Source organism: Vulpes vulpes, chromosome 1 (genome assembly GCF_048418805.1).
Source record: "Vulpes vulpes isolate BD-2025 chromosome 1, VulVul3, whole genome shotgun sequence".
Taxonomy (NCBI): domain Eukaryota; kingdom Metazoa; phylum Chordata; class Mammalia; order Carnivora; family Canidae; genus Vulpes; species Vulpes vulpes.
Genome location: NC_132780.1, coordinates 84,862,497 through 84,889,367, shown reverse-complemented (window position 1 = coordinate 84,889,367; position 26,871 = coordinate 84,862,497). Strand labels below are relative to the sequence as shown.

General features: G+C 36.0%; 1 long non-coding RNA gene across 1 annotated transcript in view; it reads right to left on the bottom strand.

Annotated features, from left to right (window-relative positions):
* LOC140593816 (uncharacterized) overlaps positions 1 to 22,687 on the bottom strand; it is a 150,107-nt gene extending 127,420 nt beyond the window's left edge. Inside the window, exon 1 of the long non-coding RNA XR_011994113.1 lies at positions 22,176 to 22,687. This is a non-coding gene — a long non-coding RNA (uncharacterized lncRNA). The remainder of the gene's footprint in view (positions 1 to 22,175) is intronic.
* Positions 22,688 to 26,871: the final 4,184 nt, after the last annotated feature.

Sequence of the window (26,871 nt, the reverse complement as noted above, 5' to 3'; positions counted from 1 at the left end):
GAGGGAGCTCATACACACATGTAGGCAGAGGGGAAGAGGGAGAGGGAGCAAGAGAATTCCAAGAGGACTCCCCACTGAGTGCAGAGCCCTAACCAGGCTCAATCCCATGACCCTGAGCTGAACTCCAAAGTCAGACACTTAACCAACTGAGCCACCCATGCACCCCACCATCTCTGTCTTAACACAGGGTTCCCTGATGGGGGCAGCATTAGAACACCATACCTGGGTGGCTTACAGGAGACTCATGCCCTTCCTGCTGACTAGTCTGAACTTTGATTTCTCTGGTTGTCCCCAAGCTTTCCATTGGCCTCAGTCTCACCTTCTAGTGTTGGCCCTCGGCACACCTGACTCAGATTGTCTCTCTCTCTCTCGTCTTGGCACCCTCAGACTGGCCACCCTTCCTGATGGAATGCCCACATTATGATTCCATGGTTTTTAACTTACCTGCTCTTTGCCCCAAAAATGTCACAATCCTAACACATAATACTAACAACTAGTGCTCGTGGCAACCTGGTTTTATTGGTGCACCAGATGCAATTGAAAGATAACAGCAGGGCTTCGAGCAGCTGTAACCTCCTCTGAAGGCTCAGATCAAGTTGCTATTTATGAAACGGTAGGGGAGAAGTGCCTAGGCAAAAAGGAAGGAACATGAACTCAACTAGGTTCAAATTGGGGCACCTGGAAAACTCATCTTAACACACATACCAGCTCTCCTGCTCTCATAGCTCCAACGCCCTTCCCAAACAGGGTGGCTGCTGGGGTCTAGCTCCAGATTGTGCATAAGATTGTGTTTGCTCTCTGAGCCTTGGCAGAAGGAAAACCTGAGTGAAAGTACTACTTTTCTTGGAAGGATGGTGGCCTTCTGAAATCCACAGTCCTGAGAAAGGATGGGTGTCAACCTGTCTGAATGGTCATGGGAGGCCATCTTCCTTGCCCTGAGAAGCTCTGGAAGAGTAGAATAGGTGAGCTGAATTCTCTCTACTCATAACGGAAAGAGAGAAGCATTAACCATTACACCTCAGGAAACCGAAATCAGGAATGGGGCACCCCGTGCATGACTACTGCTTTTTTACGTGTTTTATGAGCCCCACGAAACAATGGTGTGCTTAAGAAGGAAAGAAACATACAAATCTTTTCTCTAAGTTAATGTCTGGGTCAGTTAATATTATTTTCAAGTAGAAGCTCCTTAAGGTCAGAAGAAATGAATGAATGAATGAATGAATGAATGAATGAATGAATGTTACAGTAACTTCATATCCTGGGGCTATTTGTTCTTAGATAGATGAGTTTTACCAAAAATTGTGTGCATTGTCTGCATACTCATCTCCAAGGAACATATCAGTGGTATAATACAAAAGGCAATGACTGGAAATTCAGAGACTTGAATGCTAGTCCTAGATCTGCCATTAACTCTGTGACACTAAGCAAACCATATCTTTGCTGCTGCCTTTCAAACTCCTGAAATTTAGAGAATTTGGACCAGAAGAGCTCAAAGCTTCCTCTATCATTAATATTTTCCAACTAACATCATTAAGGTAACTTCTATCACTAATATTTCTGAAGAATTGTTTTGGCATAAAATAGAAATGCCAACTATCTCTCTGGACAGTGCCTGGATTATTGGTGGCTGGCTCTCTTATTCACATACGTTCTATTTGCACATGACTTGTCCTGAATTTCTTCTGACTCACTCTGCAGCCCCCAGCCTGATCTCTTGCCCCCAACACCTTGTTCAAAGTGAAAAGAGTAGTCATAACCATCTGCTGAGTGGTGATCACCTTGACCACAATGTCCATTCTTTTTTTTTTTCTTTTTTAAAGATTCATTCATTTATTTATTTATTTGAGAGAGAGAAGGAATGTGAGTAGGGGGAAGGGCAGCGGGGAAAGGGAGAGAATCTCAAGCAGACCCCCACTGAGTGCAGAGCTCAATGTGGGGGCTCAATCCCTCAACTCTGAGATCATGACCTGAGCCAAAATCAAGAGTCCGATGCTCACCCAACTGAGCCACCCAGGCGCTCCTGTTCACTCCTTTCTTAAGTGTTGACCAGTGAAAGTTATTGAAGGGGAGCTGCTTTTATGTGGCCTGAGAGTGAGAAAGCAAAAACCCTTTACCAAAACCCAAAACAGCAAACAAAGAACATTCAGAAGGTACTGAAAGCCACCTTTCAAAATACTAGTCAATCTTTTGTTTTTTACTGGGGTCAAAAGAAACTGTTAAAGTTTCTTAAAAGACGAGTTTCTCTAAGGTGTTTTAGACCAATGACTTTCAGCTGTTGCCTGGCAACAATCCTAAAGGCAAAAGTAGCCTAAGACCTGAAGAAATCTAGTAAATTAGGAAAGGAAAGTGCCTGGTGCCTATGTCAAAGTCATTCTGGTTTAGTAGTACTATAAAAAGACACTGAAAATCCAATAAACAGAGTCTGAAGTCTTCCTTGGAAATCACAAAAGAGTAAGTTGACTTTGGTAAAGGGAAAACATGTGCTCGGTACACTCTCTGTAAGCCCACCGTTTGTTAACGCTGTCTTACACTCATGCAACGCTTCACAGGCGTCATCTTAGTGGGTCTCCCTCACTAGGTTCCCCTAGACCATCAGGGGAACAGGTACAGCAGGAAGACCTTGGATGCTGTTTAACAGCATCCCGTGTATGCATATCTTCTTAAACACTGTGGTGAACCCGGACACAGTTAACTAGCTCATTGGATAAGTCAATATTTTTTTCTTGACCAATCTATTTTTGAAAAGTTTTCTTAGAATACTCTTCCTTGAGAACTGAAATTGTTTCTAAATAACTTTCAAGTACTTGTCCTCAATTTCCCATACCTTTTACCCAGTCTTAAATGGGATAATTAACACGAGCTACTGCAACAGACAAGCCCCCAGTTTGGATGACTTAAAACAACAAAGGTTTTATTCCTTGCTTCGGTAAAGTCCAATCCAAATTGACCAGCCAGCTCCATCTTGGAGTTATATCCTCTAGAACGTGCTGCCAAGGCAGAATAAAAAAATTGGTGTTAGTAGACTGGTTCTTATGCTTATATCTGTAAGAGGCACCAATACATCTACTCCTATCTCATTGGTCAGAACTAGCCACAGGACCCCAACCTAACTGCAGGGGAGCCTGAGAAATGTAAGAAAGTATATGAAATTTAGTGGATGCTGTGCCTGCCACACTCTGTTTCCCCAACCACGATTTGATCCATCATACAGATATTGAATCCTAAAGCCAGATCATGCCAAGGAACAGCTGGTGCTTCTATGGGATCATGCAGAGGTACCCCAGTGGTCATTCCCCCAGAGTCTGACATCTTGGCCCACCATCCTCTGTGAGCTGCCCAGAATATGTAACTTTTCCTCAGGATAGGCTGGGTGTTTAGAGAGCCTAGTAGTAAGCTCTCCAGCCACTCACACTCGTCGACAAGAAGCATTTCATATCTCCAGCCTTAAAGATCAAGAATTTGACAGCATGACAGAAGGCTGCCACATAATTAATGTCATTTTATATTCATTTAGATCATGTTAATTAAACTTGTTATTATAGCTTTATATAAATATACCTGTTCTGCATTTCAGATTTTCCCAGGGGGCCAAGAATGAGATGATACTCAGGAAATGGACTACTCCAAAAGGCTGAAACCCGTGTTTTGTCATCTTACAAATTGGAAACTGAAACACCGAGAGGCTGAGTGACTTATCCGTGTTTACATGACCTGTAAATGCAAAGCCAGAATAGGAGCCCAGATCTGTGACTTCCAGTGCAGTGCAAAGTGCTTTGTAAGGGCATGCCAAGAACTAGATTCCAATCTCCTCCATGCTTTTTTCTCTTTTCAAATGTCAGAATACCAACGTGACACCACAGGGAAGAAAAAGATAGCCAGCCAGGCCCTTGCTGATAATAGCACCTGTGGTGTCAGCAGCAGGCAAATAATAGGCAGTGGAAAATGCACATTTAAATCATGCAGAAATTAGTGGCATGATGAGGACAATAAGAGTCCTCTGATGGAATAATTACTTCCCCTTGAGGTGTTCCAGCAGCGCCAGTTTGCTGGCGCCTAGACTATAAATGAGTTTGTACTGGCGGTATCAATGTGGCCAATACAATGGAATGAAAGGGGGAGGAGGCAACCACAGGCATGGAGTTTTCAAAACCAAACCAACTGATATACAAGTTGCTGAGATGCTGTTCAAGAAAATTTATACCTCTTTAAAAGCTTTATACTTTGAAAAAGAAAAAGTGAAATGGTACTTCAGCATCAACTCTATCCTGACTCCTGCAAGGCTGGTGCAGTCAACATCTACTTTTAATCTACTTTTATAATAATAGCCTGGACAGGTATTAAAAAAAAGAAAAGAAAAGAAAGAAAAGAAAAGAAAAGAAAAGAAAAGAAAAGAAAAGAAAAGAAAAGGAAAGGAAAGGAAAGGAAAAGAAAAGAAAAGAAAAAAGAAAAGAAGAAAAGAAAAGAAAAGAAAAGAAAAGAAAAGAAAAGAAAAGAAAAGAAAAGAAAAGAAAAGAAAAGAAAAAAAACACCTGGTTAAGCAGCATGAATTTTACAAACATGTTTTACTCTTTAGTGGTACTAGAACCATTTCAGCATACTATCTGGGCCTGATAATGTGAAGAGACAGAGCCATTCATGCAAGAACATTCAAGGGACCTCATAAACGCCCCCTCACCGCCTTACCTCTGCCAGCATTCGACCCTGTGGCAGAACAAGCCTCAGACTATGGAAAGCACCTGATGAAACCAGAAAATTCATGCACCCTAGTGGCAATGGCAAATGCATTCTAGGAAACAAGTTGATTGATTTTCATTGCCTTCTGGAATGATCAAGAAGCTATGTGAAATTGTGGGACGCCTGGGTGGCTCAGTGGTTGAGCACCTGCTTTCAGCCCAGGGCCTGATCCTGGAGACCTGGGATCGAGTCCCACATCGGGCTCCCTGCATGGAGCCTGCTTCTCTCTCTGTATGTTTCTGCCTCTCTCTCTCTGGCTCTCATGAATAAATAAATAAAATCTTTAAAAAAAAGAAGAAGAAGCTATGTGAAATTGTAAGAGTACTATGCAAATACCATAGATGAAAATCTATGTCCCATCTCAAAGCATATAATCAAATGCATTATCTAAAAGCCCCCTTTTGACTTAGGTAGTTCCTGTCTTTTCTATGCAGAGTAATAATTATCCACATTTGATAGTTTTTACACTAACATAGTCAATGTTAATCATGTCTTATTTGAGCCTTATACAATGCTTGTAAAAGAGATTGGACAGGATAGGATTCTCCTTTCATTTTAAAATGAGGAAACGTGAGATTCAGAGCAGTTAGGTGCTTTCCCCAAAATCACAGAGGTAGCAGGAAATAAAGCTAATATTCTTAGCCAAGGCTTACCTTCTGCTTCTTCTCCAAAGGCTGCAGGCCAATATAATCTCATCATCCCAATGTTTACCAGTCAGACTCATCTTTTTAAAATTTTATTTATTTATTTATTTATTTATTTATTTATTTATTTATTTATTTATGAGAGCACCAGCAGAGTGGAAAGGCAGAGGGAGAGGAAGAAGCAGACCTCCTGCTAAACACAGAGCCTGACTTGGAGGGGCAGGGGGTTCCATCCCAGGGTCCAGGATCATAACCCGAGCTAAAGGCAGACACTTAACCAACTGAGCCACCCAGGCACCCTGCATTTTTAAAAAATATTTCCAGAAGCACATGTTGGGTCTACTGTTCCTAATACTGCCCTGAGGGCATCTGAAACAAGATGACTGTAGATACAAGCTATAGACCTGGAATCCATGGGCACCTGGCGGTTGCTTCTGTGAAATCCCTTACATTTCTACAAAACATTATGTGTGGATTCATTTTTCCAGGGAAAGGGCCTATAGCTCTCAAAACTCCTCAAAAAGTTAAGAGCCACTAAATAAAAGGTAATAAGAATATCCTAAAATAGTGTTTCTTAATCTTTATTAATCTCCTGTTTCATGAACATAAAAATCCACTGTCCTTTTTTAAAACTATTTAAAAATCAAAATAAAGTAAAAATCACCAAAAAAGAAACCATAAATAGGACATAGATCTGCTTTGTTTCAAAACTATACACATCAACCCATCCTCCAAAGATCTTAATATATGCTGGCTTCCCATTCTCTCTCACCTCAAATTCCTGTCCTGGAAGACTGTCCCTAAGCTGTTCAAAAATATTGTTCCTGGGCCCAGGTGGCCCAGTCCACTAAGCACTGGACTTTTGATTTTGGCTCAGACTTGATTTCTGGGTTGGGAGGTGAACCCTGCGTCCATGCTGGGCACAGAGCCTGCTTAAGATTCTCTTTCTCCCCCTCTCTCTGCCCCTCCTCCTACCACACACCTCCACTTCACCCACACCACCACCCCCGCTCACACACTTTCTCCCTCTCAAAAAAAAAAAAAAAATACTGTTCAAGACCTCAGAAGCAATGCTACAAGGGGAATGGAAAAAATTAGTCCCTGGTGTTACAGGTTTCTGGGGAAAGCCACCCTCTTCTGTTCTGCACTTTCTTCACCTTTTCATGTCCAATTAATGAGAGATTTGTAGGAAAGAGTCTAGGGGTCAGATTTCAGGGTCAAGAAATATTGTCATTAGGACAACACAGCAGCAGTTTGTCCTAATTTATATAATATCCAAAAGTACAAACCTGACAGTTTAAAAGCCAATGACCAGGAATAAATAGCAACTCTTTCTTTAAAACAATCTTTGTCTAATTGATATAAACTGCACATATTTAAAATGTACAATTTGGTAAGTTTTGATCCATGTAAATTCTGTGAAGCTATCACCACAATCAAGATAGTGAATGTATCTATTGTCCCTCCAAATTTCCTCACTACTTTCATGATCTATTTCTCCTACTCTGATCCCAATCCTCAGGCAACCATTCATTCATTTTTTATTTGCATTTTTCTAGAGTTCGATATACATGGAATCGATAACTTCTTATGTACTTTTTTTTGTCTGGCTTCATGTGCTGAGCATGATGATTATTTTGAGTCATTGCCTGTATCAGGAGTTCATTCTTTCATTTACCTGTTGATCGACAGGATTATTTGAGTTATTCCCAGTTTGGAGTATTACAAATAAAACTGCTATGAATGCCTTAGTATGAATATATGCTTTTTTTCTCCTGAGTAAATATGTGGGAGTGGAACAGCTGGATCATATGGTGGGTGCTGGGTTTCACATTTTGAGGCAGTGCCAAATTGCTTTCTAAAGTAATGTGAACCATTTATATTCCCAGCAACATTGTATGAAAGTTCCATTTCTTCCACATCCTCTCCAACATTTGGTATGGTCAATCTTTTTAGTTTTAGCCATTCTAATAGACAGAAAGCAGTATTTTATTATAGTTTTAACCTGCATTTCCTTAATGGCAAATTATGCTGTGCATCTTTTCCTGTGTTAATTCGCCCTTATCTTTGGAAGGTCTTTGGGGAAATGTCTGTTCAAAACTTGCACATCTTTTTATTGAGTGGCTTATTTTTTTTTATTATGTGTTGAGTTCTTTATATATCCTAGGTGGAAGTCCTGTATCATATATATCATTTGAAAATATTTTCTCCCACTCTATGACTTATGTCTTCATCTCTTAAAAGTGTCTTTCAAATGCTGAAGTTTTAAATTTTGATTAAGTCCGATTTTCTCTTTTCTTTTTTATGGATCATGCATTTGATGCCATGTCTAAGGAATCTTTGTCTAGCCCAACATCACAATAATTTTTCCCAATGTTTTCTTCTAGTGAGTTTTACATGTTTAGGATTTCTTTGGTATATTATATTTTTTAGTTAATTTCTTATTGCTGTGAGATAGAAATCAAAGATTTTTTTTTGTTGTTATTCTGGTTTGTTTTGTTGTTGTTGTTGTTGTTGTTTTTGCCCCTAGACACCCAACTGTTCTAGTACTATTTGTGGCAAAGACCATACTTTCTCTCCTGAATCACCTGTGTACATTGTTGAAGACCAGTTGTCATAGATATGGTAGTCTATTTCTGGACTACCATTCTGGTCCATTGACTTTTCTGTCCTTCTCTGTGCCAATAATACACTGTCTTGGGCAGCCCAGGTGGCTCAGTGGTTTAGCGCCGCCTTTGGCCCAGGGCATGATCTTGGAGAACCCTGATCGAGTCCCACGTCCAGCTCCCTGCATGGAGCCTGCTTCTCCCTCTGCCTGTGTCTCTGCCTCTTTCTCTCTCTGTGTCTCTCATGAATAAATAAATATAATCTTTAAAAAAATACATTGTCTTGATAACTGTGGGTTTATAGTAAACATTTTTTGTAGAAAACAACTGTGAAGCCGTCAGGCCCTGTAGTTGCATTATGGGAAAATTTCTATCTGCAAACTTTTGTTAATTGGTGAAGGACTACTCAGATTATCTTTTTCTTGCATGAACTTTGGTAGTCAGTATCTTCTAAGAAACTCAGCCTTCTGATTTGTCAATTTAAGTTGTTCATATTATTTCCTTATTATCCTTTAATATCTATAGAATTTATAGAGATCCCTGGGTGGCGCAGCGGTTTGGCGCCTGCCTTTGGCCCAGGGCGCGATCCTGGAGACCCGGGATTGAATCCCACGTCGGGCTCCCGGTGCATGGAGCCTGCTTCCCCCTCTGCCTGTGTCTCTGCCTCTCTCTCTCTCTCCCTCTGTGACTATCATAAATAAATAAAAATTAATAAAAAAATTAAAAAAAAAGAATTTATAATTATGTCACCACTCATTCCTAATCTGACTCATTTGTTCCTTCTTTTTCTTTTTTTCCTCATCACTCTGGCTAGAGATTTATCAATTTCATTGACCTCAATAAGCAATTTTGGTTTAATTGCCTTTTTTGTATATTTCTGCTTTCTATTTCACCAATTTACACTATAATATTCTTTCTTATGTGTACTTTAGGTTTAATTTTCTCTCATTTTTTTAGTTTCTTGGAGTGAAAGCTGACATCATTGATTTGAGAGCCTCTTTTTTTAATACTGGCATTTAGTATTATTCACTTCCTGTGAACTATGACTTCAGAAGCATTCCACAAATTTTGGTATGCTGAATTTGATTTTTTATTGAGTTCAAGTTACTTATTGAGACTCTTTTTATGGGCCAGAATGTGGTCTGCCTTGGCAAATAATTAACGAGCACTTGAAAAGTATATGAATTCTATTATTGGGTAGAATGATCTATAAATGTCAATTAGCTTAAGTTGATGGTGTTTGTTTTCTACATCCTTGTTGATTTTCCAACTACTTGCATCAATTTCCGAGAGAAAGACTGAAATCTCCAGCTACAATTATGGATTTGTTTGTTTCTTCTTACAGTTCTATTAGCTTTCTCCTAATGTATTTTAAACCTTATTTTTAGATCCTCTAACATTAAGTATTGTAACATCTTCTCGACCCATCTACCCTTTTATAATTATGAAATGATCTTGTTTACCCCTCAGAACATTCTTGGCTATTATCTATTTTGATAAAATACAACCACTATAGCTTTCTTTGATAGTGTTAGCATGGTATGTGTTTATTTTTTAACTTTTTACCTAGGAATGTCTTTCCATTTAAAGTACCTTTCTTCTGGGTAGCTTACAATTGGGTCTGACAATCTGTGCCTTTTAAAGGAATATTTAGACCCTTTATATTTATTGTGCTTATTGATATGGCTAGATTTACTATCACTATTTCTGTTTTTATTTGCCACATATCTTTCCCTTGTCTCTCCTTTTCTTCTGTATTTTGGATTAATTGAATTTTATTTTCAATTTATTTCATTTTGTGGTTTTTTAGCTGTAACTCTCTGTACTGTTACTTCAGTGATTACTTTAGGTTTATAGTAAAATCTCTAACTTATAACAGTCCATATTTAAGTGATATTATATCATTTCATATGTAATAACCTTGTAATAGTATATTTCGATTTTTCTTCTCTTGGTCTTTGAGATTTATAATTTTATGTACATTATAAACCTGAGACTTCATTGTTATTATTTTTAAATCATCTTTTCAAAAATATTTTAATAATAAAAATGTCTCATAAATTTTCCCATGTGTTACCATTTTTATTTCTCTTTTTTTAAAAAAAGTATTTATTTATTCATAAGAGACACACAGAGACAAGGGCAGAGATAGGCATGGGACATCCCCGATGTGGGACCCCAGAATCACAACCTGAGCCGAGGGCAGATGCTCAACTACTGAGCCACCCAGGTGCCCCAATTTTCATTTCTCTTTATTCCTGATTAGATCTATATTTCCACTTGGTATCGTCTGTCTAAAGAACTTCAACATTTCACATAGTGTTAGTCTGCTATATGGCTATAATATATATCATCATTTTTTAGTTTTGTTTTGGCATATAATTAAGTTACTTGGAAACAGTTTGATTCTGTTAAGTCTTGTATTTAAAATAGATTAAGCAGGACCAGAGTACACTTAGCCTAAAGCTAATTTTGCCACAATTCTGATGTAAAGCACTTTTATGTACTTACAAAATTTCCATAAATTAGGTTTTCCATAATGGTTGGCAAGAACAGGCACAATTCCCAGGTCTGTGTAAACTTTCAATTCTTTTTTTCTTTTCTTTTCTCTGTCTAGTTCTCACCTCTCCAGGACTCTGTCCTGCAAAATCTAGCTGCTCTGATCAACCCAAACTCTCATGGAGCCTGCTCAGGGGACCACCTAGATCTCCCCTTCCTGGACACAGCCTGGAGATTATTGCTAGGCAGTAAGTGGGACAGTCACTGTGCTCAAGTCACTTGTCTCTCATCATTCAAGGTCCTTCATTGCTTGATGCAATGTCTTAAAAGTCATTGTTTTATATATTTTGTCTAGTGTTTTGCTTGTTTAGTGTGGGATACTAAATCTTTCTCCTGTTACATATTCTTCGCAGTCCTTTTTTTTTTAATTAAGTCTTTTAAAAGTTAGTATAGAGATCTTATTCTTTCTACTATTTTTCCAAGCTAAACCTTTGCACTCAGGAGGGAGGCAAGCAATACACAGGTGTAATGGCAGGGTACTGTCAAATACCAAACTATCCCATCAAAATTGTTTACCCCTTGAAAATTATATGACCACTCCATGTCATTGAGTCTATAGCCCAGGCATCTATTATTTGGACAGTGTTAATATGAATGAAGACAACAGTGAATACTATACCTGAAAATAAAGAAATATGGTAAGGTATACACAAGATACACATTCAAAAATGTATTCCTTTATTTCGATCTTTATACAATGTGGAGATAATCATGTGCCCCCCTCCAAAATGATCTCTCCCATTCAATCATTTATGTTTAATTTGAAAGGATAATTGGCTTTCTTCAAAGATCCACAAATTGGGCAGCATCCCATTCAGGAAGTAGAAAGAGCTCTCTATTCCTATTTATTTAATAGTAATTTCTAAGCATCCTCCACAACCCAAACCCAACTTCAAAGAAAAAAACTTTAGAATTTAACATAATAGAAATAATTCCAGATATATCCCCAACCCAAAGAAATGCATACTTCCTGCTTCATCTAAAGCAAAACTCCAAATGAACTCTGATGGTCCTTAATGCCAATCTGCCTGAAAGACTAATCATTAACTAATATAATCTTTATCCTTTTTAGTATCACTTCCAAGCTGACTGCAACACTACCAAAAGCTCCTAATTGCCAAATCCAGCAAATGGCATTGGGTTGGATTTTTAATTTCCTTTTATACATGACCTCTTTCAAGTATTTAAAACTCTTGAAAACTCTTATCTTCTTGAAATGTTCTCATTCTAATCACTTCTCTAGTTCATCCTCATAATGTCTCACCTAGATCCAGGCAATAGCCATGTAATTATGGAAAGCATGCAGTAATTGGTAGTAGCTTAATATAACAGAATATAAAAACAGCCAAATCAGGGATGCCCCATTTGAAAGAAACATTCTCATCTTACTATGCTGTTCTTATGATTAATGAGAAAAGTAAACCCGATCCATGTTTCTACTTTGTACTCATTTTATTCAATAAAGAACTGCATTGCACATGGCTCAGAATATATGAATTACTAATATGCCTCGAAGTGTTATTCTTCATGCAGGGAGAGGAAGAGTGATTGCCTGATGTTTACTCTCACATACACACTTTATAATCCACAACAGAGGACAAAATATTGAGAAACAAGTTGCACAAGAGTGAAAAATATCCTCTGCCCAGACTGCTGTGTTTATTCTCCTGCTGTGATCCATTAGTAAACAGCTGTTCCTTGACTTCTGTAGATAAGAATTCTCTCGGTACAGCAAGTTGGGGAAAGAAGGGACTAATTTTTTTTTTTCAAACAGGTGAAGCTAGGGACAAAACATGATTTGCAATTCCTTGCAATGTATCACACAAATTGAGTACCTAATTCATAGAGTACCTTCTAATTGTCATAATGGAGCATAATTCTCACTTTACCCAAGTCTTTTATCATTCCCAAGAGGAGGAAAAAACACACACGCACAAGAATTTGGGTTAAAGGAATGCTTGATGAGGTATAAAACGTAACAAAATATCTAAAACTTTAAAGAGTATGCCATTTTCTTAAATAAATCCATCTTATTCTCTATAATTCAAATTATCAAGAGATTTAGAAATGAAAATTTAATGTTGGTGAAATCTCATAAACAAAACCTCTGAGTTAAATATAAGTTATGTATGCACAAATCAGAGAGTAATTTGTTTGGAAAACCACTTACATACTTAGCTGCCATTCACTCTGCTTCAAAATGTATTAAGGGAATGCTTATCAATTGCTGACAATGAACACCAAAGACCTCAGGATAAGTTTCTCTAATAAACCATAATGCATTACATAGACAATTACAATGCCTTAATAATGTGTCTTCATTGCCAAATACAGGATTTGTAGACCTCAGTGAGTATAGTATTGACATGTTTATCTTCTGGGAAAAAAATATATAATCTCAGTTTAACATTCTTTCATATTAGAAAAAAACTAATAAAAACCATGAGTGCTATAGTGAAATAAATTAATTTTACTCTAGAGTCCTATTGATTCTCCTTTTAATAAGAATGGACAAATCGTACAATTCATGAATTAATTCCTTAGAGAACAGAATTAAAATTCCTCATGTGGAACATGCTTACCTTGGATAATTGAGTTATTTTTGAGAAATGCCCTTCAGGAAACTTTATCCCAGTTTCATTAGTAATCCCAAAGTTAATTCAAAAGTGATTCAAATTTGGGCAAAGTATTAAGAAAAACTTTAATGTGTAAAAATCATAGTAATTGGCATTCATTGTTATAAGTTGTTTTTCCCTTGGTATCATAAATGTATACAAACATTCTCACTTTGTTGATAAAAAAAAATCATTACCAATAAGTCATTCATTCACTAAATATTTTTGAGCACTCACCATATGCCAAAAATACTGCAAGATGTTAAATATTAAAAGATAACTAAAATATAGTGTACAACTTAAGTTTTGTACTCTATAAACTTACACTTCTAGTATCAGAGGGAAACATTCAGATAAAGACTCAGGAACAATATATTGTGACAAATGGATGTATCAGGACCATCAGGATGCAGAATACAGTGTTGTACTGTAAGAAATAACCCAAGTTTCTGGAATATGTAGGCAATCTGGAGGTGGTTTACAAAAGCAGCTACCACTGTGAGAGGGCGTCTGAATTAGAGCTACCTGGAAGCAGCTGTTGGTGAGGAAAGTATAATCTAAGGTACAACTGGACAGAGCATTTCACTATCTCACTCTCACATATGTGCTGACCTCCATAAAATAATAAGTACTTCATTTACAGAATCTAACTTTTTTCTTAAGAAGTGGAAGCTGAGTATCGTTGCTGGGGAGAATAGGCAGGTGTCCAGAGGGCAGCAAAGCAGAATACCTACAGCAGCAACAGGACAGGGGGACTTTGTAAGAGATGTGTTTAATGGGGCTTTGTTTTGGGGCATGATGTGCAGCATGTGACTGTCATCCTTTTCAGTGCCTCCATTAATCTTAAGTAGAGACTACAAAACTAAGAAAAAGAGAAGAATGATGATGAATGGTGAGTGCAATTGGATTTCATGTGAAAACCAGCAAAGGGTCTGAGTTTCATGTACTGATTGATGTTAGGCCAAAAGAGGATCAGCTTGAATTAATGGGAAGTCTACTAAGATCTAGATTGTTCATGCGGTGCATGGTCACTGTACCATTCAAATTTTAAAAAGAAATAAATGAGACAGAAGCAAAATAAAATTTAGGAAAAATAATCCCAACATCCAATTTCAGTTCTGACATATAAAGAGCTGGGAAATTGTCAATGCCATCCTTAAGAGAAAACACTAAACAAACTGAAAATCAATTACCTCCATCAGAGAATTAAAGTCATAGGGCAAACTCTAATGCTAAAATCTGTAGAGACAGGAGAATACAGAAACAACAGTCAACATCTGAGTACCCAGAGCAGAAGTTGCTGGAGCCATGCACTGTTGGTAGAAAAAATTGATGATTTTGACAGACGATTGGAGTCTCAGTGTGAATTAGAATGCTAATAAGAAACTCCTGGGGGCTACTGTCTTTGAGAAAATTAAGACTTCTGTAGGTCTCACAAAGTTTGTACCTTGAAAAGCCAAGACAGATTCCCAGTATGTCCCTGATGGAAGGAAGCGAGAATAATCATATTGAAATATGGCCAGAATGTTCTCCGTAAGAAAGGGAAAAGACTGTATCAGAGCCTTATTCACCTGGGGGAAGGGCAAGACCCTTTTTCTAGCCTCCTCTCACCCCTCTGTTTCACCTAGGTAGAGGGAAAGAGCTCAACATGAGTAAAGGCACAGCCCAAGGACACAGGCCCACTAAAAGACAGAGATTTAATCTTAAAATTATAAAACACTTCCTCTCACTCACACCAAAACACCATGTCAAAACAGGACTTCAATATAAGAATAGTGGATGACAGCCCAAAGAGCTATAAGGCACAGACTACTTTAGGAGGAGTCCTTAGAGAACCGTAAAGACAAAGGAGAGACCAAAACAAGGACATCAGAGAAACTGAAAGCCACTGGCACCTACAACAAACAGTAAACACATCCTGTCTCCTAGCCAGATTAATAATATGGAGGGTCAAACCAGTGGCCACTTACCTCAGTTCTTACTACCCAATACATCATGTCATGCTTAAAAAATAAAATATAATAATAATAATAATAATAATAATAATAATAATAATAATAATACAAGGCATACTAAAAGAAAATAAAGAATACAGTCTAAAGATTCCAAACCAGCATCAAAACTAGACTCAGATATGACACAGTTCTTTGAAGATCAAAGTATTTAAAATCACTATGATTAATATGTTAAGGAACCTAATAGAAAACAGAAAACATGCAAAAACAAATAGGCAATGTAGCACAGAGATAGAAACTCTAAACATCAAAAAGAAATGCTGGAAATAAAAAATATTGTAACAGAAATAAAGAATGTTTTTGATGGGCTCATTAGTAGACTGGACACACTGAGGAAAGAGAACTAGAAGATGTTTGGATAGAAATCAGTGAGCTAGAAGATGTTTGGATAGAAACTTCTAAACTGAAATGCAAAGAAGGAAAAAAAATGAAGAAAAAAAGGATATCCAAGAACTATAGTAAATTTCAAAAGGCATAAAATGCACATATTTGGAATACAACATTAAGAAAAAAAGGTAGGATGGAAATATTCTGTAATAAATATTGGAAGTATTAAAGAAAGTCAGAGACATCTAACAGGTTAAATGTCAAAATACAGAGGCATATCATTTTCAAACTGTAAAAAATCAAAGACCAACTACTAAAAGAAGTGCAGGGAATAAGAATAATTTATCTGTAGAGGAAGAAGATTAAGAATTATAGCAGATGTGTCATCACAAACCGTGCAAGTCAAAAAAAAAGAAAAAAGAAAAAAGAAAAAGAATGCAGTGAAATATTTAAGGTGCCGAAAGAAAAATGCACCATTCTAGAACTCTGCATGCAGCAAAATTATCCTTAAAAAGTGAAAGAGAAACAATGTCTCAGACAAATAGAAACAAAATTCATCAGCAGACTGCTCTGCAAGAAATATTAAAAGAAGTTCTTCAGGGTGAAGGAAAATAATATCGGTCAGAAATTCAGATCTATTAAAGAACAGAAAACAGGAACACATTAAGGTAAAATAAAATATTTTATTTAAAATGATTTAAAAAATAATTCATTGTTTCAAGAAATAATAGTAACAATGTATCAGATGATTATAGCACACGGAAAAGTGAAATGAACATCATAAGAGACTGGAAGGAAGAATTGGGAATACTGTTAGGAGGTACATGCACTGCACCCAGAGTGGTACCACCAGAGTGGATTTGCAGATGGATTTAGATTAGACAAAAAATGCATATTTTGAACTCTATGGCAACCGCAAAAAAGTTTTTGAAAAGAAGCCTAAATGGTATGCTAAGAGAGGAGATAAAATGGACCATGTAAAAAAGCCTAATTAAAACAGAGAAAGCACAAAAAGGTGGTGAAAAGAAAAACAAAGCACAAGCACAACAAATAGCAAATAGTAACAAACATAACAGACGTTAATCCCGCCACATTGATAATCACTTTATTTATTTATTTATTTTGATAATCACTTTAAATGCGAAAGGTCTGAATATACTAATTGAAAGAAAGGAATTGTCAAAGTGGATGAAAATAAGACTGAGCTATAGTTGTCTACAGATAACTCATTTGAAATATCAAAACTCAGGCAGATTAAAGCAAGAGGCGAGAGAAAGACATGACGTGCTAGCAATAATCTAATCTAGAGTAGCTATATTCATTTAAGACATGGTGGACTTCACAACAAGGAAAATTATCAGCAATGAAAAGGGACATTACATAGTAAAAAGGAGTCTAATTCTTCAAACAGGCATAGCAATCATTAATTTGTTCGTGCCTAACAACATAGCATCAACACATGATAGCCTAAAACTGATGGAACTGCAAAGAGAAATAGACAAACCAGTTCAATGTACTTTTTTCAGTAATTGATCAAGCAGGCAGAAAGTCAGTAAGGATTTCGTTGACCTGAAGAGCACCATCCATCAACTTGTTCCAGTTGGCATTTATAAAACCCCCATCAACAGCAGAGTACACATTCTTCTCAAGATCCCATGGAACATGCACCAACTTAGACCACATTCTAGACCATAAAATGCACATTATCAAATTTTCCAAAAAATAGAAATTATGCAAGCTATGTTCTCAAACTACAATGGAATTAAACTAGAAATTAACAACAGAAAGAAAGCTGGAAATATCCAAAAATTTGGAGATTAAACAACTCACTTCTAAATAGCACATGGGTCAAAGTGACAATTTCAAGACAAATTAATAACTATTTTAACCTAAACATATCAAAATTTGTGGAAGCAGCACAAGCAGTGCTTAGAGGGAAATTTGTAGCATCGTTAAATGTATACATTACAAAGGGAAAATATCTAAATATATAATCTCATCTAAATTTAATAAATTAATAGTAAAATTAATAACCTAAATTTCCTCCTTAGAAAATAGAGACAGAAGAACAATTTAAGTCTAAAGCAATCAGAAGAAAATAATAAAAATTGGAGCAGGAATCAATGAAATGAAAACAGAAAAACAACAGATAATAAAACCAAAGCTGTTTCTTTGAAAAGATCAATAAAATTAAAAAGGAAGGGGCAGAGAAGACAGGAGGATATAAATTACCAATGTAAGAAAGAAAAGGTGGGTTCCTATTGCTGATCTTGTGGATATTAAAAAGATAAGAAAGAAAGAAATCCTAAAAAACAATTCTGTATCTACAAGTTTGATAACTTAGATGAAATGGACCAATTTCTTAAAAGATCCGAACTACCAAAGCACACACAAAGAGAAATATAATTCTGAATATATTTATTGGTATGTAACTATTAATATATGTATTAAAGGAACTAAATCAATAATTAATAATCTTCAGAAAAGGAAAGTACAATACCCAGATAGTTTCACTGGTGGATTCTTTTTTTTTTTTTTCTTTTTTAATTTACTTATTTGACAGAGAGAGAGAGAGAGAGAGAGCACAAGCAGAGGGAGTGGGAAAGGAAGAAGTAGGCTCCCCGCTGAGCAGGGAATCCAATGCAGGGCTCAATCCTGGGATGTACTAGGATCATGACTTGAGCTGAAGCCAACACTAAACCAACTGAGCTACACAAGCATCCCATCACTGGTGGATTCTATCAAATTTTTAGATAAGAACTAATATTAATTCTCCATAATTCCTTCTAGCAAATAAAAACAGAGGAAACACTAACTCAAACTATGATGCCTGTATCACTGCAAATACCAAAACCAGATGGATATCACGAGAGGAAAAGTATAGATCATCTCTGCACATGAACATACATGAAAATTTTTTAATAAAATATTAGCCAGTTAAATCCTAAAATATATAGAAATTATGCACTATAATCAAGTTGAGTCAACATCTTTGTACATACATTTTTGTGTACTTTTTCAATTATTTCCTTAGGATAAATTCCTAGAAATAGAATTGCTAGATTGGAGGGTGTGTACAATTTGAAGAATTTTAATAAATGGCTTAAAATTACCTACACAAGAGTTGACTTTATTTCCACCACAAGAATCTAAGACAGCTATCAGAGCCATTGATATACCATGTCTGGTGACTTTGTGTGGTTTCCATTTGTGTTTTTCTCCAACTTTTTTTCTTTTTTTTTTTTTTTTTTTTTTTTTTTTTTTTTTTAAATTTTTTTTTAATTTAATTATGATAGGAACACAGTGAGAGAGAGAGGCAGAGACACAGGCAGAGGGAGAAGCAGGCTCCATGCACCGGGAGCCCGACGTGGGATTCGATCCCGGATCTCCAGGATCGCGCCCTGGGCCAAAGGCAGGCGCCAAACCGCTGCGCCACCCAGGGATCCCTCCAACTTTTTTTCATAGTGATTTATATATTAAGGATGTATTAGAATTTTTTATATTTTGTAACTGATTTTTCCTGGTTTGTCATTTGCCTTTTAGCTCCATTTTTGGTGCTTCGATCTTGCCATTGGAAGTTATATTTTTAATACATACACAATTAAAAATCTAAATATTTAATTCATGGTATATTCTGGAATAATAATCCCTGTCCCTCACCAACTTTAGTTTTTAAATTTACTGTATTCAGTTATAAATTTGGGGGTCTTTTTTGTATTTTATTTAATTCTTTGATATGCCTATCTTCTCTGACATCAGAACCATCTTGCTTCAGTTATGGAAATTGCATATTACAACTTTAATATTTCTTCATTCTTTTAGATTAAGTATAAATTTATTTAATAAGTTCTCAGAAAAAAAATGTTTCATATGGATGTTTTATTTTTTTAAAAAATATCATTAGAAATGAGCCAGTTTTCTTTTTTCTTTTTTCAAGTTTATTTGCTTTAGTAATTTGCACACCCAATGTGGGGCTCAAACTCACAACCCCAAGATCGAGATCCCATTTAAGCACACACTCTTTTGACAGATTGTGTCTCTTCATTTGTTCAAATATACAAAGATGTAACACGTGTACCATAGGTTTTTAATTTCACATTTTTGTTGCTTTTTAAAATAAAAATATTTAAATTGGGGGGTTTCAGTCACTTATTCTAGGTAGAGGACAAAACTATTTTTTTTGCATATGGATTTTGAAACCAGCCACATTTCAATCCATTCATTTCCAGATAATTGTTTTTAGTTAGGCGATTATATCATTGCAAATAACAATGATTTTTGATTTTGTTTGCAAAAGTTTTTATACCCCCCTTCTCTTCCTTTTTGTTTATCTTTAGCTCCTTGAGTAGCATGTCCAGAATAGCACAGTGATAACAATTATCTGCACCCCTGTCTGCATCTCGATTTTAACGGAAAAGTCCACTGATGAATAATCATGCTGGCCAGTGGGATCTGGCCTCTCAGAACACAGTGTGATAAAACCAGGCATTAATAATAAAATGTTAGCCCAAAATAATAATAGAGGAAACTTAACTGTTCCAAACAACAACTTCCTTAAAACTCAAGGAAGTATCCTTATACTGCTAGTGTTCTAAAACACCATATCAGTAATGTGTGTTGTAATTCATCAAATGTATTTATTAATGTTTACTGAGATTAACAAATAATTTTTATCTTTTGGTAAAATATATTAATAGATTTCCTGGTGAAACATTCCTACATGGTTGGTAATTTATTAGTGCTTTTTTATAGTGCTGAATAAAATTTGCTGATATTTCATTTAGAATTTGACTATTTGCAAATAAAAATAGTCAAATAAATAAATTGGTCTTCAGGATTTGCATGTGTATGCTCACAACTTCCATTTTCATATTATTGTTATATGGGAAACTTTCCATTCTTTTTATAAAATAGTTCCAGTGATGTAGAAATATTTATTCCTTGAAGATTCTTAGAACTTCTGTGTAATATAAACTTTGTATTTTTCTAAAAGTGAGTGTTTGGTTTTCTGAAGATAAGTTTTTAATAACATATTTCTTCTTTTCAAGATTCCTTTTTCCTCATTATTTTTTATAATTTCAGTTCTGCTGGGAAAATTATGTTTCATTAAAATTTTTAAATATATTTGTATAATATGGCATTGTGTTCCCATTTTTTAAAAAATGTCCTTTTGATCTGGGGATGCCTGAGTGATTCAGTAGGCTAAGCATCTGCCTTCTGCTCAGGTCATGATCCTAGCCAGGGTCCTGAGATCAAATCCTGCATTGGGCTCCCTGCTCCACGAGGAGCCTTTTCTCACTCTGATTCCCTCTCTCTACCTCATGAATAAATAAATAAATAAAATCTTTTAAAAATATATTCTTTTAATCTGTAGTTGTACCACTTATTTTCCATATAATACATTTGTACTTTCCTGATGTTTTTTGTTGATTAATATTGTCAGAGGCTTCTTAAGTCTTTTGACCTTTTCAAAGAGCTAGGTCTTATATATCAAGTCTACTTTTTTTCTTCTAATTCATTCATTTCTGTTTAAATCTTAACTATCTTTTCTTTATTTTGTTTTTTAATTTTTTCAAGTTTTTTAAGTGAATGTTTCCACTTATTATATATTTCTTATAATGAAATTATTTTAGCACTACAGATTCTCTTCTGAGTACACCCTTCTCTACATCCCACAGGTTCCATAATTTCTATACTTAGTCTTTATCTTTATTGAAGAAACATAATAGCTCTCAGCTGCAAGTAGTGCCATTTTTCCTTCAGAAGGCTTTAGGGAAAATGTAGGAGTATTTAGATTAGTCACAAGTTCCAGGAGGGGCTACTGGCATTGTATATCCAAAGATTAGGTGTGCCAAATGTCCTACAATGCATAGGATGCTCCCCAGAAGAAAAGCACTGACGCCCAAAACCCAATAATGACCCTATTTGGAAACATTACAACATGTTCAGTATATAGCATAGACAAAAATATTCTCCTACATCCCCAACCCCACTCCCACTACCCAGGAACAATCACTTTCTATAGCTTTTGCTATTTATTTTGGGATTTGCTCCACATCTCTAAAAAATATACATCTGATGCATATTGTTAACTATGTTAGACTTCCTACTAATTATCCTGTTAGATTAAAATCTCTTAGGTTTCCTGTTCCTCTTTTCCCATTTTCTCAATATTGTTATATCACAGGTTTTATAGTATATATATTGAATACTTTTATTATAACTATGTAGATATTTTCTCTACTTTTGATTATATTAATTCCTCTTCTAGTGCTTCTTCTAATTCTTCCTGGAATTACAAAATATCTCTCTTTTATTTCATTTATTTTCATTTCTTTAAATCTATGGATGGCTTCCTATACCTTCCACAATCGTATAAAAATATCACTCAATATACTTTTCTACACCGTCATACTGACAAGGTAATAGCTCCATTTTTTTTAAGATTTTTTTTTTATGATAGACATAGAGAGAGAGAGAGAGGCAGAGACACAGGCAGAGGGACAAGCACGTTCCATGCGGGGAGCCTGAGGCGGGACTTGATCCCGGGACTCCAGGATCGTGCCCTGGGCCAAAGGCAGGTGCTAAACCGCTGAGCCGCTGAGCCACCCAGGGATCCCCAATGATTCCATTTTTTAACTAAAGATACTTCCACTTTTCCAAGAACTCTCTTACCTTCTGACTATCACATGAATTGGATTCTCTCCAAGCCTTCAACAGAATTGTCATTCCTCTTTACTTTCTTCTATTCTGTATCCTGTTCATCGGATCTTAGGTCTTCCTCAATCTTGCTTTATTCACTTGTTTTGACAGGAAAACATTCTTCATTAGGTTCTGAAGAAGTGCTGAACAGGAAATACATTTTTAAAGACTTTATATGTCTGGAAATATCTTACTCTGCACTTCTATGGATTGATAATTTGGCTAGGCATAGAATTGTTTTCCTAATGGGAAGACTGCTTCTTTGTTTTCTATCATCCAATATTTATTTTGAGCCACTCAAATCCTTTGTATCTGACTTCTTTACTTTTAATTTTAGGTAGCTTTTAGGGTCTTCTGATATTCTAAAATATCATGATTAAATGTCTTGATATGACTTTTCTAATTACTTCTAAACATTCAGGAATAAAGTCTACTGAATATTATTGTGCTGAATATTCAGTGAACTTTTCCAATCTGAAAATTTATGTCCCTCACTTTTGGATGATTTTCTTTACTATGTCTTTGACAATTTCTTCCCCAATGCTTTATCTATATTCCCTTTCTGAAATTTCTACTACTTAAACACTGTTCTTCTGGCCTTTATTCCTTTATTTTGTTTTAAACAAAATTTTATTTATTTATTTGAGAGAGAGCAGGAGCTGGTGGAGAATAGAGGGGCAAGGGACAAGCATAGTTTATCCCTGCAAAACAGGGAGCCCAACATGGGGCTCAAGCCCAGGACCCTGGGATCATGACCTGAGCTGAAGGAAGACACTTAACCAACTGAGCCATTGAGGTGTCCCAGTTTTCTATATTATCTGTACCCTTTTGTGTATATTCTGATATCTTTCTTACATATATGGGAAGAGTTCCTATGTACGTGGTAATCCTTAGCTTTTCTCACATATTTAAGAGTGAAACATTAAAAATCTCATTAGACTCTGCCTTATACGTATGATCATAGTTCTTTGTAACTAGACTCCATTCTAGGCCATTCTATGGTAACTTTCTTTTTAATGAGTCACTTAAATGTCTATAGCAAACTGTGTCTGTCATCTGTAAACATGGTATAGCCCTCAATGTATATAAATTTCCTTTTATTTTCTTCAACAAAGTATTATAATTTTCCTTATAAATTACATACATATTCTTTTAGTAGAATATCAAAGTAAATAATGGTTTTTTTTCTTTATGTTACAAAAGTTATATTTTACCTTATAAATTATATTTTCTGTTTTTTTCTTTTTTGTATATTTTTTATTTGATTTTGATTTGCCAACATATAGTATAACACCCAGTGTTCATTCCATCAAGTGCCCCTCTCAGTGCTCATCACCCAGTCACCCCATCCTCCCTCTCACCTCCCTCTCCACCACTCCTCGTTCGTTTCTGAGAGTTAGGAGTCTCTCATGTTCTGTCACCCTCTCTGATGTTTCCCACTCATTTTCTCTCCTTTCCCCTATAATCCCTTTCACTATTTTTTATGTTCCCCAAATGAATGAAACCATATAATGTATGTCCTTCTCCCATTGACTTACTTCACTCAGCATAATAACCTCCAGTTCTATCCACGTTGAAGCAAATGGTGGGTATTTGTCATTTCTAATGGCTGAGTAATATTCCATTGTATACATATATCACAGCTTCTTTATCCATTCGTCTGTCCATGGACACCAACGCTCCTTCCACAGTTTGGCTCTTGTGGACATTGCTTCCATAAACATTGGGGTGCAGGTGTCTCTGTTTTACACTGCATCTGTATCTTTGGGGTAATCTCCAGCAGTGCAATTACTGCGTCATAGGGCAGGTGTATTTTTAACTCTTTGAGGAACCTCCACACAGTTTTCCAGAGTGGCTGTACCAGTTCACATTCCCACCAACAGTACAGAAGGTATCCCCTTCTCCACATCCTCTCCAACATCTGTTGTTTCCTGTCTTGTTAATTTTCACCATTCTCACTGGTGTGAGGTAGTATCTCATTGTGGTTTTTTGATTTGTATTCCCCTGATGGCAAGTGATGAGGAGCATTTTCTCATGTGCTTGTTGGCCAGGTGTATGTCTTCTTTGGTGAAAAATCTATTCATGTCTTTTGCCCATTTCATGATTGGATTGTTTCTTTGCTGTTGAGTTTAATAAGTTCTTTATAGATCTTGGATACTAGCCCTTTATCTGGTATGTCATTTGCAAATATCTTCTCCCATTCTGTAGGTTGTCTTTTAGTTTTGTTGACTGTTTCTTTTGCTGGGCAGAAGCTTTTTATCTTGATGAAGGCCCAATAGTTCATTTTTGCTTTTGTTTCCCTTGCCTTCATAGATGTGTCTTGCAAGAAGTTGCTGTGGCTAAATTCAAAAAGGGGGTTGCCTGTGTTCTCCTCTAGGATTTTGATGGAATCTTGTCTCACATTTAGATCTTTCATCCATTTTGAGTTTATCTTTGTGTATGAATGATGTAAGAGAATGGTCTAGCTTCATTCTTCTGCACATGGCTGTCCAATTTCCCAACACCATTTACTGAAGAGACTGTCCTTTTTCCAGTAGGTAGTCTTTCCTCCTTTGTCAAATATTAGTTGACCATAGAGTTGAGGGCCCATTTCTGGGTTCTCTATTCTGTTCCATTGATCTATCTGTCTGTTTTCGTGCCAGTACCATACTGTCTTGATGATCACAGCTTTGTAGTACAACTTGAAATCTGGCATTGTGATGCCCCTGGATCTAGTTTTCTTTTTCAATATTCCCCTGGCTAATAGAGGTCTTTTCTGATTCCACACAAATCTTAAGATGATTTGTTCCAACTCTTTGAAGAAAGCCCATGGTATTTTGATAGGGATTGCATTGAATGTGTAAATTGCCCTGGGTAGCATAGACATTTTCACAATATTAATTATTCCAATCCATGAGCATGGATTATTTTTCCATCTCTTTGTGTCTTCCTTAATTTCTTTCAGAATTGCTCTGTACTTTTTAGGGTAGAGATCCTTTACCTCTTTGGTTAGGTTTATTCCTAGGTCTCTTATGCTTTTGGGTGCAATTGTAAAAGAAATTGATTCCTTAATTTCTCTTTCTTCAGACTCATTGTTAGTGTATAGAAATACCACTGATTTCTCGGCATTGATTTTGTATCCTGCCACATGGATGAATTGCTGTATAGGTTCTAACAATCTTGGGGTGGAGTCTTTTGGGTTTTCTAGGTACAGTATCATGTCATCTGTGAAGAGGGAGAGTTTGACTTCTTCTTTGCCAATTGAATGCCTTTTATTTCTTTTGGTTGCCTGATTGCTGAGGTTAGGAAGAAAGTAAGAAGAAAGTCTTCTAGGGTTTGTAGTTCTATTTCTGGATTTGGGTGCTGGCTATTTGGTTATATTCAGTCTGTAAAAAGATTTATTGAGCAGTCGACTTATATGTATTTTTAATGTATGCTATTTTCAATAGAAAGTTTTTAAAAGTTCATGTAGCTAGTCTTGCAAATACTTAAAAAATTGACAGAGTGAAAAAAATCCAAATGTGTTACAAAGATAAACAACCAAAATGACTTGTTGCAACATTTCAGTAGTTTCCATCAGAAAATTAGGTTCCCATTCAAAGCAAACAAGTAGGGATGGTAAAATAAAAGGCAGAGTAAAACAAAATTTTTTTGAAGTCCATTAACTGATTTTCAGTAGATCTACTTAAATTGTGTTTTAGATCTGTGATACTGTACTTATTTTACTTATTGATGTCTATCTCAAGAATGTGATAGGCCAATTGGTTGTATTTGTTAAAGTGCTTTCCAATGTTTGCTAAAACACATTGGAAAAGCCAACATAATAGCAGTATAGCCTTTTATAGATCATAAAAGAAACAAAGCCTCTTAAAAGTATATTTGGAGCTTCATGGGTCCTAGTCAGAAAATGAAATTCTTTAGTGATTCAATAAAGCCATGGGACCTTTTATGCACTATAAGTATCATGCCAGCTGCATGCCTACTTTTAATATCAACAAGAAGTGGATGGATAGAATTTTCACTTCCGTAATTTGTGTTGGAAACAATAAAACATACATGAACATTTTCTGCAGATCCCTTTGATCTATTTAATAAAATAACCATCCCAAATTATGAAATTTTTTTAAAAAGCTCTTGAGTTGCTGAGGGACATACTATAGCAGGTGTGTTGGTCACTAGGGTGGGCATCAATATTACTCAGAGCTCTCAATCACTGCCACACATCCTCTTCTGTTGTGGTTATTTTATATTCATGACCGTTCTTATTCCTTTCCTTGTGTAAATGTAAAAAATCCCACCACTTAATTCCTGATTCTGTTTGCTGGAAAGAGAAGGCAATTCATTAATGTATCACTCAATATTTCTCACTGCAGACATGCTATGCATTGCTAGGCAGAGGTAAGGGCTCTCAGGAAAGCTTCCTTTACATTGATAGAAACAGGTGTTCTTTTTTAGTTGTCAAGTCAGCTCCCTTCTGAGAATCTCAGATAAGTGGTCCAAATTACATCTAAGAGGAAAATTCGCCCAAGCATAATTACTTTTCATCAGGGTGCCACAAATAATGAAAAGAACAGAACACTGGAAGTATATTGTAGTCTACTTAATCACCATCATTTTAAAAAGCTGATGTTGAATTCCTTACTTCAAGACAAATTGTATAGCTTTGGTGGAAAACTAGGCATATTTTCTA